This window comes from Geospiza fortis, unplaced genomic scaffold, assembly GCF_000277835.1.
Source record: "Geospiza fortis unplaced genomic scaffold, GeoFor_1.0 scaffold11, whole genome shotgun sequence".
In the NCBI taxonomy this organism is placed as follows: Eukaryota; Metazoa; Chordata; class Aves; order Passeriformes; family Thraupidae; genus Geospiza; species Geospiza fortis.
The window spans coordinates 10,601,722-10,617,092 of NW_005054304.1; the positions used below are offsets into that span (position 1 = coordinate 10,601,722).

General features: G+C 36.9%; 1 protein-coding gene across 1 annotated transcript in view; it reads left to right on the top strand.

Annotated features, from left to right (window-relative positions):
* The first annotated feature begins 1,112 nt into the window (after positions 1-1,112).
* Positions 1,113-15,371, top strand: part of RAP1GDS1 (Rap1 GTPase-GDP dissociation stimulator 1) — a 59,073-nt gene continuing 44,814 nt past the window's right edge. Inside the window, exon 1 of the mRNA XM_031066359.1 lies at positions 1,113-1,220. The gene's annotated coding sequence lies outside the window, so the exon portion shown is untranslated. The remainder of the gene's footprint in view (positions 1,221-15,371) is intronic.

The following is a 15,371-nucleotide window of genomic DNA, read 5'->3' on the forward strand; positions in this document are numbered from 1 at the left end:
GGTGCCAGCTCACCTGTCAAGGAGGCTTCCTACGCTGGTGGGAAGCTCTAAGCAGCACTGGCTGCTAGTCAGGCTCAGAAAATACCAGTGATGCACTGAAAAGAAACTGCACCTGTGGCTGGGTTGGGCTTGGGTCAAGGCTCTTGATCAGCCACTGGGACCAAGAGACAGTGAGACACTATTTAACATTATTTGTTTTGAGTAACACTTTCTGCTTGCTGTCAGAGTTGGCATGGAAACTGAATCAGCACTCATTTTGAAAAGAATAGTCCATTCAGAGTGAGGTTAGTCATCAGCGGGCTTACCAGAGGCTCAGGCTGCAGCTGCAGCCTTAAACCTTGCTCATGAAAGGATAGAATCCTCAAAATGGTAACAGTCATATTACCCCAACCTTTACTGGGCAAATAGGTGTCTTTTGAGAATGATGTAATCTCATTTGCATTTGGGTGGTGGTGGGTTTTTTAAAGAGGGAAGAGTTAATTATCTGAAATCCACAATAGAACTTTCTTATTTTGCGAAGATGCCATCTGTTTTTATGGATCAGTTGAATTTAAAGAGTTAACACAATTCCTATAAACAATGATGCTTGTAACATTGTGGTGGAAAGTGGCATAATTCTTAAAAGGCTCTAAGCTTAGCACTAAGCATCTGTGAATAGTCAAGATGGAAGCCTACACAGCATGCAGAAATTGGCATTTTCAATTACTTTGCCTCTATTGATGAAGAAGATCAAGATATGCTTATTTCTATTCTATTTCATTCCCACACACAAGAGGAGAAGCAAAGAAACAGCTGCTGGTTTTCTGTACCAGCGAGGCTGAGAAAATAATGATAGATAAATTGCTGTTCAGTGGTATTTCATAAAGTCATGTCTCCTGCTGTGATATCCTGTTCTCAGATGCAAAATGATAAATGTATATATAAATTTGAAAAGTTTAATTTAATCTATAACCTTTGCCTCCTGGCTTTTTGTATCCTCAGAATACAGACCATGCATGTCTTCTTTATTGATACAGGAACTGTTTACACTAACTATTTACATTCAAGACTATAGTGCTGTTAACAAATTGATGAGGACACTGATTTCTTTTTCCTTTGTGTTTATCAAGCAGATAATTTAAGTGAAGCCCTGAAAAAGCTGAAGATAACATCCACTGACAGCACAGCAGATAGCTTGGAGGGATGCTTGGACTGTCTGCTTCAAGCTCTGGCACAAAACAGTAAGTTCTTTGGGCCTTTCAAATTTTAAATCATATGAGAGCCGTGAATTAAAATGTGGCAGAAAGACTGGCTCAAGCAGTAGGCTGCTAGATTGGCTCTGTGGAGTTTTGGGGGTTTTTAACCCATATGTCTGTAACGTTCCGGTAGCAGTGAAGACAGTGACAGGTAAATACCTGAATATTTGGAACAGCTGTAGTCCATTCCTTTCTCCACAATGAAGCAGAGCACTTACTTTTTTAATTGATCATTCAAGAAAAAAAAAGAACAGAGATGGAGAAATAAGCTTCATAAGATTGGGAAAAGGATAAGGGAGCTGCTTGCTAATTCTGGTTGAAAGAGCATAGTTTCCTATTTGTAATGTATTTCTCTTCACACTTCTGATCACAGATTTCTTAATTCCAGGAGTTTCAATTAGCAGAACTAGCCTGGATATCCAAAGACAGTCCAAGTTGGATATGTAGTATGTAACAAAAATAACATCAGAATGGAACAAGATGTCATTTTCGCCAAAAACTTTAGAATGCTTGTCCCCACTCCCAGTAGCCAGAAAGGGAAGGTAATGAAGATGACAGTTTATAAGACTTTTCTGAATTTAACTTTCTTAGTGCTTCAGATTGTGGCAGAAGAAAAATATGTGTACAAATCCTTTTCAGTTTCAGGATAGGTACAAGCCACAATTAAAGCTTTTTTATTTAAAAAAAAGAGTTAGTCCTCTGGAAATATCAATACACTCAAAAGTACAAACTATTGATAAGTCTTGGTTTTTTTCACATGATGGTATTCTACAAATCAAAGCCTCTTGGATTAGTTGGTGTAAAATACTTTATGAGGATTTTCACAACTGAATATAAACACCATCCAGATCAAGTCAAAAGTGGATTATAACAGCGTCTGCATTTAATAGTAGTCCATTTTTAATTCTTACTATTTTAGAAGGAGATTATCAGCCAAAAAGTAATAAAATCTTTAAGGTTTAGATCAATCATTTTTTGAAGGTTCTGGATTTATTTATAAGATATATCCAATACTTTAATCCAACCTCCAATTGGATTTACTTCCACTACTTTTAAGCCTAATACTCAAACAATAAGTACTAAAGAGAAGATCATATGAAAAGTGACAACTTACTCGTGTAAATAACAGTTTGCTATTTTGTCTATGAAGGTCACATAGCTGTGTCAGAGAACAAGTCTGGCAGATGCAAAATAATTTTACTAATATACAGCAAACTTACTGATGTTTCCTTGCAACCAGAATCTTCTGTCTCAGTCAATGGTTTTGCTCTTCTTTCCAAAGTCTTTTCTCTTCTAGATTTGCAGCTGCCAGATCAGATAAACAGATTATTAGGATTTTGACCTCTCTCTTTGGGGTAGTTCTAGAAAATTTATTCTCTCCATAATTTCCCATACTCGTGTGTGTAAGTCAGTGACATGAATACAGCCCTGCTGAGCTGCCCTATGATACACATCTCCATATATTTGCATTTGCCCAAGATTTGGGGCAACTGAAATAATGCACTGAAAATTAGATGGGTCAGATAGGAGAGGTTTTTCAAACAGCTTGCTGGTAATTTAGGAACCAGTTTATCAATTCTGTTTCAAGGGAACTGGACATTTCCATACTTAAGTTTTTCCAAGTCTCATAGGACAATGGGCTTTAGTTATCAAGGTTGTCCGATGATTTGGGGAACAGATTTCTGGCTTGAGATAATTTTATGAGAACAGCAGTACATTCAGAAGATTTCAGAGATTGAGGTAAATTGCATATAATAGATTGATTCAACAAATAGACACAGAATCAGCTTTCTAAACACTTTCTCACAGCTCTCATCCATCCAGTTAACATCTTAATATGAATTTGGCTGATTGATTTTTAATGATAGTCTATATTATCATATATACAATACCTAGTTATGAGAGACACACTCTACCTCTGTGTCTGTGTATAAATTATTACACAATAATAATGAGAAATCAAATTGTTTATATAAAAGTACATGTTAATTGTTACACAGAAATCATTTAAATAATATTTTGCAAAGTTATTCTGCTCTTGTTTAGTATATTTCCATGTGTATGATTAAATTAATGAAGTATACATTTATATTATAGTTCAGTAAATAATCATATTAATGTGAGATAAACAAGCCACTCAAGGAATAGGTTTTTTTTAAGATAATTTTATAGAACTATGATTTTGTTGGGAGTTCATGGTAGTATTGTTAATCACAGAAGTTAAAGTTTTATTCACTGCTTTAAAATTTGGAGATAAAAATATTATTTTATCTATATAAAATTTAGTACATTACTAATATGCTAATGCAACCCACTCCCATGTACTGTCAGCCAAAATCAGTAGTTACACCCAATGATACTACAACAAATTGAGATTTTCAGTAAAGGACAACTTCAGTTTTGCATAGTGCACGTACTCATGAACGTTTTAGTGACCTTTACACCACTATCTATTGGTATCTGCATGCATAGGTTTGTGGCTGCTGCAGAATGTTAAATTCCCTAGTCTGTAAGAGTACAGTGAAAATTATAGTTCCATTTATTTTGCATACAATCTTTATGTTTTCATTATGCTAAAACATTACCTTCTCATATTTTCTACTATCTACTATCTATCATTACCTACTTCTCATATTCTCTACTTTCTATAGAAAGAGATGTCAAAGTTATGATGAATTTAGTAACTTTTCATTTTTTTCTATGTAATCTGCTGTGTTTTCTTTTGGTTTTCACTCTCATTTCCAAAACTGATTTGTTGATAATCCTAGACAGGTGTAATGACCTGGAACATGATACCTCCTGCCTGACTTTAGGAGCTATTCTGCCATTTGTCACAGCAGTAAAATTAAGGTGCATGCACACACACATATGCTATACTACAGAAGGGTGAGTCAGATACTCAGCTGAATGTGATAACTGCTGGTAAATATTTGGCAAGCCAAATTCAAATTGTTTGAACTACAGTTTGTCTAGGAGAAACTTGCATAGTTCTTCACATCTGAGACCTGGGTCTGAAAATCCTGCACAGATGGTTTCCTCAGGAGACATTGTTTTGAAATATATATATTCCTATTTATGCAGGTATTTTAGTTCTTGTCTGTCACCAGCACTTCTGTCTGAGGCCAGTCATATATGGTCTAGCTTGTGGCACTGGAGAAAACTGAGGGGGTTTTTTGAAGATGAAAGAGGCAACAATGACAGAAGAATGAGACATAAATATGCATTATAAATGCTTTAGAATAATGACATACCTCATTTTGTGTGGAGTTCCTTCAGCATTCCCAGTGAAGTTAACTAGCATTTCTGGGGACTTGGCAGCCATAAAGTTGCAGTAACATACGTCAAGATTCACAGGTAAGGTAAGAGCTGCTTTCACCTCCATGGATCTACCTCATTTGCATAAGCTGAGATTCTGTCCACCTTGCTTCTGAAAGAAAACCACAAATATTTGATCTCTGTCCCCCTGCAAGCACTCACCATCTGCTAAACTTCCCATAATTCAGATTTTTAAGGAAAGGCTGAGGTACATGATCCATAAGCATTATAAGCAGCAAAAAAACAGAGCCAACCATGCACTAAATGCATTACTGGCTTATATTCAATCAAGAGGTGAAAGTCATGTATTACATGTGTTTTCTTTTAATAACTATCCATTAAAACAAGTTACTCCATTGTCTGCTCCATATAATCTGGATTAGTTCTATACAGACATGGATTGATGTGTTATTGTCTAGAAGGAATTTTGCTGATCTGGAAGCAGACTGTTTACAGTGACATGGAGAATAGAATGATCATAACAACCAGAAAAGACACAAACCTCCTCAAAAGTATGAGTAAGACATGTACTGAAGAAAATTAATTTGAAAGATCATTTGCTTACATTCTGGAATGAAGTAAGTAAAGTATAATTGCTTTATTCTGTATCTTGCACCCAAGGAAAATATGGGTATGTACTCCTATTGGATATTGGGAACAATTGGTTAATTGTCTTGTATAAGGAATTACAGGAGAAAACAATACTGGCCATTATATTCAGATAGCATATACAAATTTATACTTGTTAAGAGCCATTTCATAAATACTATGCCTATCAAAAAAGTGCATTTATCCTAAGATCTCTAAATAAATGTCCACAACAAAGGACTGCTTGAGAGAAGGAAAGCAAAAAGGAAATAGAGGTTTTCTTTTAAACTGCAGGCTCTCTGGGACATAATTATTGCAGTAACAACAACAAAAAAGTTACTGCTAGTCCAGACATGCTGTGTTTCAGATACAAGAAGTTACAGCAGACATAAATAACCCAGTCTGGATAAATGAGAAATCTGAAAAATCTGCTGAGAATGCTATTTTTGGCTCTGCTGTACTCAGCATAAGAGGCTGAAAATGCCCACTAATCCCAGCTTTCAGCACCTGGCTCTGAAAATGTCTGACATGTAGCTGACGTGGAAAGGCTGGCACATGCTTTTGAAATATTTTTTACATACACTTTTTAGAAGATTAAGAATATGAGTTTACATGTTTGTGTGAAAAAATGGTTAAGCAAAATCACAGAAATAAAGATAAGCTTACATGAGAGGGCAAGGCCTCAGTTTTGAAAAGGATTTAGAAACATTGGAAATATTTGAAATAATGCACTTTACCTTAAAGATGTGGCTGACTGAGATGCCTTATTTTCTACTTGTTGAGCTTTGCTGATGCCTGGTAACTCAAGGAACCATCACATGACAAATGAAAATTTTTAATTCATTCTTGAAACTAGAAATCTCAGCATTATTCAAAGGCTACTTCTAATGGCTTAGAAGCCATTTTTCTTCCCATAATGCACACAGTTTCATAATAGTCTTTTGCTTTGCCTCACAATGTATATGCTGGAGCCATGCATTGTTTAGAATACACTGGCTGTTTTGCATCAGGGAAAATAACATTGTTACAAATTACCTGAGCAATTTCTAGTAAGCTTTTGCCATCACTTCCTGCTGTTCCAGCCTGTAGGGACCATGGGCTTATCCCTCCTACCTAAAGGTTCTTGTTCGGGTTTTCTCTTGGGAGTCACCAGTGGGTTTTCTGAAATGGGTTTGTTCCTATTTGATGGGATCCCAGGGGAGGATGTGTTGGCATCTGGAGTGCTTAAGAAAATCTTGGATATCTGGAGACACAGCAGATTTCTCACATTCCTTTGGCAGTGGTGAAACTTCTCATTGAATGCCCTAAAACTTTGGTAAGCACCTGCTCTAACAGGCATCTAGTTTTCTGTCTTTAATTATTTTGGTGGATTTCCAGTTCTCACAACCATTTGTTTACACAGAGGTTATATTTCACTTGGAAATTCATTTTATTCTGTTCCTCATAGCCGTGGCTTCCATATGTTGTTGAATTTAGTTAGTACTTGGGCTTCCTATACTTGATGTTCATTTTTCTGATCTTCACTGGCCATAGAAAATTGAATGATTCCTCTACTGGAGTGGAAAAATCATGAAGAATTGAGAATTTTGTAAATCTGTAATTCAGGGCTCAACTAAAAGAAAACCCTGAAATTTTAAAATGTATTATTCTTGCTATTAATGTGATAATATTATTATTAATTAATACAATTATGTAGTAATGATAATAATTATCTATAAATTAATATTACGTATTATATATTAATATTAATCATATGTATTATTGATAAATAATAATCTTTGATTTGTAACAGAAAAAAGCAATAAGTAACTATTTTTGTCTATTTACCTCTTTTTTTTCTACATTCTTGATAGTTCTGTGTACACACTCTTATTTATTCGTTGCAGAGTCAGGTAGGCAGCTGTCTGCTTAACTTGTAACACTAAGTGCCATCTGATTTCAGTGAAACCTTGTACCTCTGTAGTACACAGAGGATTAAGAAACAGTCATTTCATCTTCTGTTTCCACAGCCCTCTCACATTAGCATGAAAATATCTATCCTCCTGCCCCAAACATAGAAAAAATTAAGTTGTAGAACCTCTTGTCATAGCAGAGTTATTCTAAGGCACAAACAACTAAAATAATTTTCATTTTTTCTTATTGGCTAAACATCTTAAACTTTCTGTGTTCCTTTTTGTGGAATGGAGCATGGAGAAAAAGCTCCACATTTCAGAGCATGCTCAAGCAAACATATTCTTAAACATCAGCACATTAATCTTTCTCTGTTTTGGAGAAATTGTATGAACAGAATAAGAGTAAAATGATGCGACTGTTGTTTCATGCAGATTGTAGCCAATGAACAATGCTTTCTTGATTGTGAATGCTTGCACACTATTAAAGCTTAAAACAATAACTATCTATAGGCCCTTTTCTGACCACAGTTGTTTTGTATAAATAAAAAAAGAGCTTTCAGCATCCCTGCAGATTCAACACACTTTACATGTAAGCTGTGACAAGGCAGTGCATAAGCACATCAAGAGAGCTTAGCACAACCAAGGGCGTAGGCAGTAGTACTAATTGGATTAGTGGCCTTAAAACAACTGATCACTAGTAGAATAAAGTTCACTGACAAATAGCATTTCCCTGCTTTCTTATTCCTCTTTGATCTTTAGCATCTCCTTCTTCTTAGTAGCAGTCTCCCTTCCAGGAGGATTTTTGATCCTCCTCAGGTGTGCCTTCCAGTGATCCCTGGTATATGTCTCCTAGCTGTGATCTTGGAAGGAGAAGGAGGCCACCAGGTGCCTTAAGTTTTAGCTTCCATATTTTTCAGATTCTGTGCTGCCTTGGTTTGTAACTCTGAACTTCATGTTAAGTGTTGGTAAGTTGTCTCCACAGGGTAGGTAGACAAAAAAATCCTTTTCCAACCTGAGAACTAAGGACAACCATTGAAAGCCTCAAGCCCAAAAAGCATAAACAACAATGAATTGAAGAGAGTGAGCAGGGAGGATGGGACTTCATGACCTGAAGCTGTAACTGGACAATTAACCCCAATATGCAAATGGACCAGAACTTATAAAAGTGTGGGACCTTGTGATCAGTCTTGCATTTTGTGACCATTTTGGGTCCATCTTGGGTGTAGCCCTGGCCAGGCTCTTGTACTGCCCAAGGTGTATCCATTGAGGCTTTTTAATAAACACCTACTTTATTCTTTAACTCTGTCCAGCCTCTGTTCTAGGTCAGCCTCTCTAGGTGTCACAGCCATGGATGTGTACTCAGACCCTGCAGGCACAGACCTGCATGTTAGTCCTGACATGTAAATGTCTCAGCTTGAACATTTAAACAAGCAACAAACATTTATGGTGTTATCCATGAAGAGGAAATATGCAGATGAAAGCTGCAACATCCTCCTCCAGTAAGATAAAAACTAAACAGTATCATTGCTAACTGTCTCCTGAAATTTATAGTTCACCCCTGAGATTAAAGTATTCTTTAGGTAGATGGTGTCCTTGGCCTATGACAAAGATTTTAGGATTTTATTATTATTCCTGCTTTGTCTTGGAAACGACAAAAATATTAAGAGCAGCACTAAAGCATCATAGTACCTTGTAGGACTTGGTTTTTTTACATATTGAAGACATGAACTAGTATCTGTTTAGCTACTACTAAACCTTGATTCAGCATCTTTGGAATTCAGTGGAGTGGGCATAATGCATTTAACGCCTATTCAAACCAAAGGGGGGAGCTGGGGTAGAAATGAAAAAGGAAGAAATGAAACTAAATGGATGAGTAACAAGGAATACAGTGGAATGTAAGATTTTTATTTTAGTGGAAGAAGAGAAATGACAGAAGGGGGAAACAGATATAAAATTTTTGGGAAAAAAAACAAAAACAAAACAAAAACCCAAGCTAAATGCATGTACCTGAGTGGCTGGTAGGAAGCAGTCAAACCAAAATCCCACATCTCAGACCAGGAAGAATTTCTAGTCTGCTTCTGACACAGATAACCTCTTCTAACAGTGGCAGGGGTTCAAATTTAATTGGGCCAGCTCAGCCAATCAAGCCATTAATCTTATCTGCCAAGATTTCTAGTCAAATGCCCTGCTAAAAGTTGGGGATCATGATGAATATTTTTTAAGAGGGAGTTTTGACTTAAATACTGTGTTATAAAGTGTTCCTTTTTTTTGCAGAAGAAGGATGTTTGTTGCATTTTAGCTCATGGACTGTTGCTTTGTCATGAAATTGTACACATAATTGTACACTCCGGAAATGTTTCTTCATTAAGAGCCGTATATAATATATTTTTACAGTATAACTGTACTAAATCAAGGTGACTGCTTTTTATTGGACTGTCTCCCAGTAAACTGGCTTACCCTAATGATACTGAATGGTAATCACTGCTGCTTAGTGGGATTATATTTTACATAAATTCCCCTTAATAGTGATGTATTTAGTTAGTGCCAGACAGTTAAATGTTTATCCAAGTGTTAAATTCCAAGTGCTATTCATTGAATACACAATGTGCCAAATAAAGATTACTATTATATCTTTTTCTTTGCAGAAGGCATCAGTGAATAGCAGTTCCAGATAATAGAATTGACACATCTTTTTTTTTTTTTTTTTAGATTGCCTCTGTATTGCATTTTCAAAAGGCAGGCCTTTTCTTTTGCTTCTATATAGCATTTCAAAAATGCAAAGGAAAACGCCTACCTTTTACCAAAAAAATTATATTTACAGATCATGTAATTCACAATTTCAGGTCTGCAGTTTCATTCTTAGCTTAGCTCCAGTCCCTTATAACTTAAAAATGTGATCTTTTTAAGATTAAGTTTTCTTTAAACTACTCTGATAGCACAGCTCACTAAAAATACCAGCAGATTAAAAAATTCTTGTAGACGTACTCTTTCAATAAGCAAAGGGTGGAATTTCACAGCAGGCATTTTAGCTCACTTAAGAGCACTCTTTAGAGTTTGCTTAAAAGGAACATGAAACATTTCCTGCATATAAAATGACCAGCTTTCAAATTTTATTTGATGTTAATAAACTAAATCAAATTTGGAGAAAGGATTTTCTTCCATAGGACCAGAATTTGTTATACATTTTGAAGAACTAAAGCATGAGAATACCCTTTACCCTGGGACCTCTACTAAGTTCAGTCAGTACAAGCAAGAGAGGAGGCAGGGGAAAACGTCCACAGAAGCTGAATACAAAACAAGAATATGTGAGTGTATGACATTTGTACTAAGATGCCAGACAACAAACTTGGCAGCTGAGGCACTGACATCAAACTCTTCCAGCAACCTTGCTACTGAAGTGGTTACATCCTGGAGAGGATGAGTCAGAAAGGGGGAACAGCTCAGATAAATCTACCAGCTACATGCCAGGGCTCAATACTGGATGCAGTTCAGGAACTCAGAGGTGCCAAGCTGCCTAACTTGAACATTCTGCCTTGTGCTGTGACCTATTCATGGAAGTATATGTGCATTTCTCTTCATTGAAGGCAAAGATGTCACATATTTTTTACTTCATTGGTACATGCAATAGGCTATTCAATGGGTAGAATCTCATCCTGAAATTCACTTTTGTCCTTTGGATGTAGCTTTTGGAGAATTTAATCATTGGGACTCATGCAGCTAGTTGATTGATAAATCTGTCTCTCCATCTGTCCTTCCTTCCTTGTTAGAGCTGAGATTTTAATTACAAACATCTGTGTACTGTCTCTTTCTCCGTTAAAAATAGGAAGTGAAGTTGCCCTGTAGCTGCTGACAGAGACAAAACAGAGCAAACACCATGATGGAAACATTTGTACAGCTAAGGGAGAATCCTCCTTCCTTGCCTAATAGGTGTCAAATTTCAAGGATAAGTGAACAGGCAGATTTTGGGGATTTCCCCATGTGAGGAGGAGCATGCCAAAAAGAAATCAAATGTCTTCAGTTATTTTTATACATAAATTATTAGTATTAGTATTAGTATTAGACTTCTTTTTCCCTATTTAAGTAACTCTTGATAATTGGAACAGACTCCTTGGTTAAGGTTTGTTAAGCAAAACCTCCTTATCAATGATGCATTCTTTGTTTCATGAGAGCATATAATTTGTTTTTCTGAGCTTCTTTACAACTCACTTTTTGTGCTTTTGTAGCCAGACTAAAATCTTCATTTAGTGGTTTGAAAAATACAGTGGGAGGCTGTGGAGAGGGGGACAATGTTTCTTGAGGGAGGCTGTATATGGAGAGAGCATCAATGCTTATGCTTGGTCACATGAACCTTCTTACTGTGGTGGTTAGGAGCATGTGCCAGATCAAAAGATATCCTTGTTCCCCTCATTTTCTTCCCTTCTGCCTTCTGAAAGAGCAGATGGAAGGTTCCTTTCATGATATATGTGGTTCATCATTATTTATTCATGTGGTCATCTTTCTCTTTCTGATGAGAGTACATGTAGGAGGAACTTTATCAAGCCAAGGTAAATTTCTACAGTAGTTCCAGTAGGTTTATAAAACATCTTTGCAGCTAAAAAGACATGCATTTTTCAAAAGACTACATGGCAAACACAGTTTGCTTAATAAAGAGGACCCTCACGAAGCTGTTTATTCATAATTCTGTGGTGTGAAGCTCCACAACATGGGAATTATTGCACTGCTAGCCATCATGACTGTAGGGTTACTAATAACAGTGTAACTTAGACTCATTGTTCATAGGGGATAAGGAATGGTGAGTCTACAGCTTTCTTCTGCTAGCAAGGCACTGCTGAGGGACATGCCTTGCCTTTCCCTTCCCCCTTTCTGCCTTTTATTTCAGTTGAAGATGTACAAAATAATACAGAGAGGAGAGAAGAGTGAATAGAGGGAAGTGAAATTTCAGAGGAAAGAGAGCTGAGAGGGAAAAGAGTGTAGAATTTTAATTTGAAACATATTAGATTTTTTTCCTATGATTTCTGCTGCTTAATTAACCAGTCTGATAGCCGTGGTGCTCAGCTCTCCAGCTCTGATCTGTGGCATTAAAGATTTTCCTGCCCACACCCTTAACTATTCTGACTTTAGGCATGCAAAAACCACAAAAAGCAAGCATATTGACATTTTAATCACTCAGCTGTGACATCAATAAGATTTTGACACTACATGATCTAACATACCCTTTGTCCTGATATCAAGTGATACAAGGAGGCATCTAAAGCAGCAGGCTTAACCTTAGAGAGTTTTCCCCTCCAATTATGCTGTGTTAGACTGTGTGCAAAAGGGCTGCTTTTAATGCAGCATTATTACAGTCCTACAGTTTCTTTGCTTTAAGAGGGGACAGCTCTAGGTGTGGGCTGGTGTAAGCAGACTGAAAATCAGCCTTTAAAAAAAGCACTTTAAGTCACAGATACATTACAGATAGCAAAAGGATTATGAGGTGTGGCACCCTAAAGTCAGGCTATCTACATTGCTAGTTTTTTTCCAGACATAAATTTAATGGATTTTAAAGGGGATGCAGTTCTGCTAAAGGAATGTTGGCTATGATTTCTTTTTTGGCCAGTATAGAAACACAAGAGAAGAATATGTGGTAGAGATTTCCTAGGTCTTTCTTGCTCCTGCAGAATTTTTATATGCTCCAACTACAATTGAAATAGCAATTTAAAAGATGACAGTTGAAATAAATTTTCAAAATAGTTTACCCTCTAATAATTTACTGGGAAGCCCAGAATGAAACTAGCATGCAGAAGAATGATATTCTTAATAAATAATACCTCTTTAGTGCATATATACAGAGAGACAGGAAGCCAGGCAGGCTTTCTCCAGCCTCTAAAGAGAACAAATAAAGGCAAGAGTTGAGAGTTGCCTATGCTAAAGCCACTAGCAGTTTCTAATTTTCAGCAAAGCCTACCTTATTTCTCCCAGAGCCAGGCAGTGGTAGGGGTACCAGCCCTGTGGCAGCATTGATGTGTGGTCTCCCAGTCTCAGGTTCTGCAGAATCAAAAACAACTGATGGTTTTTACAATCATAGTGAAAATACTGCCACATAAACATGACAATCTATTGTCCACTCCAAAGAATAACACCACACACACTTCCCTTCATTTTTCGTTCCTGTGTCCCTGTATGTTTTATGTATTTATACAGGACAGGTGCTATGTGAAGCTGAGCACAAAGGAGAATCATACACAGGACTGTTCACTTATGTCTTGCAAGTGAAGCAATTGTCCCTTCTGGGCACTAAAAGAAATGCTTATATAACTACAGCTGTGCTGAAATCATCTTCAAGACCTCCAGCTTGGTATTTTCTTCTACAGACATGCATTTTAACACTTAGTACCTGAACTGAGTGTGCAATTGATTCTGCAGACAAGCAAAGGGTGGTTGAAGATCTTTGTTTAGACTTCACAGGACGCCCTGTGCATTATTTGCCTGTCAAGTCTTCCTGTTTTAAAAGAATATAAAAAATACTGAGCAAAATTTCTATATTTAACAAGGCAATTTTAGGTTTATAAATAAGACATCTTGTTCCAATTAAAATACCCTTCCTTGTTTAAGCATTTCAAAACTCCAGAAAGATTGGTTTCCTGTAACAAAAATATCTGCTAATAACATGTGACTTGCGAAATTAATTTGTATATTACAGTACATTTTTTTTCCCCCAACTTCTTTATTAGAACTTTAATATGATGAACACAGAATCCCTGGAAAAATTGATTTTTTTTTTGCAGATACTAAACAGAGTAATGTACAGGAGGATGGAAGAGTAATTTTCCTGGCACATTCTCTTCAGATGCCTTATATGGAGGATCTACTATAAACTACTTGCAAAGATTTAGTGTCATACTGTCATCTCTCTATTTTGAAACTGAATTAATTTGTATATTACACCAAGTGTAAATTGCATGTGTTCTGCAGAGAAAGAGCAGTGCTTACTTAGACTTGGAGTAGACGAGCTGAAGCACCCTGTGGCATTTTTTACACTTAAGGCAATTCCTGGCAAAAATGCCTCAGAGAGCACTGTGGGCTGATAGTAGTAATTCTTCTGCCTGATGCCAGAGTAATGTGCTTTTCCTCAAAATAAGGATGCTTGAGCACTCACCCAAGGTACAGTAGAGGTGGGGTGTTCTGCACTCACTGCTGGTCTAATTAATCTGTCTTCCCTCTTTTATGACTAGCAAAAGTTTGACATTGATGCCCAAGTGACTAACAAGAAACATTAGGATTTTGGTTTGAAGGGATGAGTGAGTATATGCAGGTGTGCCTACTCTACTGTTTCAGAGCAGGAATAAGTCACTGGTCAGTTTTCATCTGTGTGATCCCAGGTAACTGATTTCCCAGTTTCTGAGAGGTCTGTTAAGGCTGTGCTTTTATGGTGCTCACTTGCTTTTCTTAATAAAATAAATCAGGGTGTATCTGCTGCACACAACTTGCCTGGAGAAGCATTTAATTTTATTTCCCCACTTCTTGCAGGATATATTTAGTTCTACTTATGTAATTTATGCTTTGCACAGTAATAAGTCCATCAAACTACAGACCAAGAAAATAGGACTGGATACTGTATATCTCAGCAGCATGAGAGGAGAAAATGCATTAGTGTCTTCTGCCTACTAATACAAATTCACACATATCCATATTTTGCGTTTTGAACTTAAGGGAGACAGAAGCTCTTCCTTAACAGTCATCTAAGATGTCTGGACTTGTATTTAGTCCTGATATGATTTTCTCTAAATTCAGACTTTCATTTTGCGTGCCTATATCCATTGGAAAATATTGCTACTAAGTATATGCCAAATGTCAGGGTTTATAAAAGCTTTCAAATAAGCCATAAGCTCCTTTATATTATATCTTCTGAGAGGTTTTTTTCAGTGTATTTCAAAAATTGCAGTTAACTAGATTGCAAGCAGGTTAATAATAATTAGCACTTACATTATGCATGAGATGCTGAGATTGCTCTTTACTGATGCCAAATCTGTTTGTATCAGATGTCATCACCGACATACTGTAGCTGAGTGGTCCTAGCCAAACACCAACATCCCAAATTAGAATTATATACAGAAATGGGAGGCATAACTGCAGTCCAGACTAGAAGTTCTCTGTTTTCAGTCTGTTTTCTGTCATGTAGACATAACCAGCTCTCAGACACTGAGGCATGTACATACTCTGTGCAAGCCACAAAACCCATGGGAGTCACCTCTGCCAGGCTTGTGCTGGCTTCTGTTCAGGGTCAGCTTGGGTGGATCTCTCCCAGTCTTTGAGGCAGCAGAGTGGTCCTGGGGCTGCCACAAATCAAATTCAATTGCAGCCC